The following is a 3,024-nucleotide window of genomic DNA, read 5'->3' as shown; positions in this document are numbered from 1 at the left end:
GTTTAGCCATAGTGAGAAAGTGAGAGTTCATAACGTGTCATTATGGGCCAAGCATGTTTGAAATCTTTTGGTTACAATGTCGCAAGGGTAATTTTTGAAGGAGTTGTTCACTGAAGGAAAGAGAACCAATTGAATCACTATCACCCAATCGATAAAGCTTCATTTTTCAAGTTGCGACCACACAAACCTCAACTCTAGCAGTTTAAAATTATGCACTTTTGCATAGTTGCAAGTTAAATATTGAACCTACAATCATGGTTGTGAAGTCGTGAATTGCTTTAGTGTTCATGATTGTGGGTGTTTAAGCTTAAATCAGAGTTAGGGCAGCCAGGTGGCAATCCTCTTGTTCACAACATTGTAGGGAGTTGAACGCAAACCTAAGTTAAGGTTGCAATTGGGTGATGGCAGTCAAGATGGAGGCTTTGCAGTTTCGTAGGTAAAATGAATGTTAAAGCCCAACGCAACGATGTTGCAAAGGGTCATTTTCATGCTAATCACATAGTCAAGTCATTCCTCTTAATTGCAACATCTTATGTTGGGACCCAATGAAGAGGCAATTTTTTTCTTTTGTTCACTAAGTTGTGGCAGTTAAGTGCTTAGATGCTTTTTATATTGAGAAGCTATTAGCATGGCCTTAGTCGTATAGTCACCAGATGGAAAGGATGCTTCAAAGTGTTGCATTTGCATAGTTGGGGCCTTAAAAGATTGAAGGGTTTGAGATAGTCACAACTGGACAAAAGTAATCAGGTACACCTAAGGCAATGCTTGTTCACTTGGTCACTAGTTTTAGATACTAAGGCATAAATTGACCACAAAGCAATGATCATGGAAATCACGGGTTCATAGGGTCATGTAGTTAAAGGGGATTTCAAGTTGCGAAAGGGTGACTAGGGAAAAACAACTATTATTTTTGGGTCACAACAATTAAGAAGATAAAGTGAACATGAGATATGATGCAATGATCAAGCATAAACAGGGATGGTCACAGTTTTGCAAGGCTAGACAGTTAAATTGGAAAGCAAGCTACGAAGTCGCAAACAAGGGTAGTCATCGGCCAACATTGGATGAATGCTAAGTAGGGTGGTAGAATGTTGAAAGATTATTGGGCCACGTGGCAAGGTTGATTATTCAAATGGTAACACAACTTACTTGGCATGGTTGCAGACACGACATTAAGCAACTCTTTAATGGCAAACGGGTCCTTGATTGCTTACATCTACTTTTTGGATAATCTTCATGCTTATTTAATGCAGTTTTCTTCCTCCCATTGCTTATTGATCCATCTACCCAATCAAAATGGTGATGGTCACTGTTTCTATCATTTAGAATGAGATTTTCATGAAAAAGATCAAATGTTCTAGTATGGGGACATGCATTTGATCATGATCTTTTCTAATTAGTAGTTATTGCTCCTCAACTCTACTTGGTTAGAGTTCAAACTCAATGTAATATCAGAATTATGCCTGATCTCTATAAAAAGCAGTTGTAAAAGTGTTTTAGGGGTTCCAGTTTTTTACAAAAAGTAATTCTGTCATGATTTTTAGGAGTCCATACTTTTCTATATCTCACTTGTAACCACTGGATGGAATGTTGTTAAACTATCTTGGAAGCTAAAAATAAAGGAATTGTTCAAGGCCCTTATTGTGTTCATTTTTGCGGTGTAAGCTACTGATCTGATATACTCTTGTGATTTATTTTCAAGTCCCTAAGTTTGTGTCTTAGTCTTTATCCTTAAGTGAGGTTTGGAATCTTTATATAGGTTGCAAGTCATGATGCTTATGCTTTCTTTCAAGTTGTCAATTTGTGAATGTTATCGTCCCCTTTAGCATCTTGTCTAAGGTCTATCCTTGTGAAATATTTATTTGTGAATGTGTTCTAAGATTAATATTGTGCTACTATTAACCATTCAGGAAAGCTCCCTCATGTCTTCTCAACAATATTTTGATCTTAATGTTCGGTGTGTCACCTTAGCCTTAGGTTTCAATTCTAGTACTTCTTTTATCCCTCTCTCTCTCAAGTTTAATTTTATGTTTGAAGAAGCAAATAGGTGAAGCATCATAAGGAATCAACCTATAACCTAGAGATTCATTCCTACTTTTGGTACACCCACTACCTTAGGAGTTTCCATGTTACTCGAAGTGACTGAATCTTAGGATCTAATCAAGGTGCAACTTTTTGAGATAACATGTACATTTGGACCTTGGATAACTAATTCATTCCCCCCCCCAACCTCTTTGTTATTCTAAATATTCTAAAAACAACATGAACTTAACAATCCAATTAGAGACTACGTTGTTAAGGGATTATACAATACCTTGCAACAAATATTAAGATTCTTTATAAGATAGTAATTAACATGTATTTGCTTTCTTCTAAAGCTTATCAGATCCCTTATTCTCTTGATCTTTGTCCTCATCCTTCTCTTCTTAGTTTTCTTAACTATTGGAGACTGTGGACATTAATATCAATATGTAGATCAATTATGTGACCATTTATAAGCCTAGGAATGTGGTTTACGGGAGGGATGATTCCCAGGATGCTAAACTTTCCTTTCTTCACACTGCTAAGCTTAAAGAAAGACTTCTCTTCAAAGTGATTCTTGGCTGTATAATGAAATAATGGTTCTCAAGAAGAAAATGGGGATTATGTAGAAAGAATTGGATGTTAAATGCGCTAAGAGAACTTAGATGGAAGTGCAAATTGTTAACATCCCTATTAAGCTTAGAGAGTACGAATAGGAGCTTCGTCAACTTATAAAGGAAAGTGGTCAAAAAATGGAATAGGTCACCTCCAATCTATGTACAACAGGGGCCATTCTATGTAAGAAGAGTAATGAGGAGATAATGTCTCCTAGTAATGTTGGGATGGGGAGTCCAAGTGGGCCTATTAAGAGAACTAGTTAGAGCACAAGGAAAATGGTTGCTGAGTCTCTTGAGGCTCCCATTATTTCTTCGGATGACATTATCTAGAGTACTGCAAAAGTAGGTAAAAAGGTGGTGAACATTATCAAAGAGATGAACTATA

Source organism: Cupressus sempervirens, chromosome 3, assembly GCF_028749045.1.
Source record: "Cupressus sempervirens isolate cs-2001-9-10 chromosome 3, ASM2874904v1, whole genome shotgun sequence".
NCBI lineage: Eukaryota > Viridiplantae > Streptophyta > Pinopsida > Cupressales > Cupressaceae > Cupressus > Cupressus sempervirens.
The sequence above is the reverse complement of the archived record's forward strand: the minus strand, read 5'-3'. Positions refer to the sequence as shown.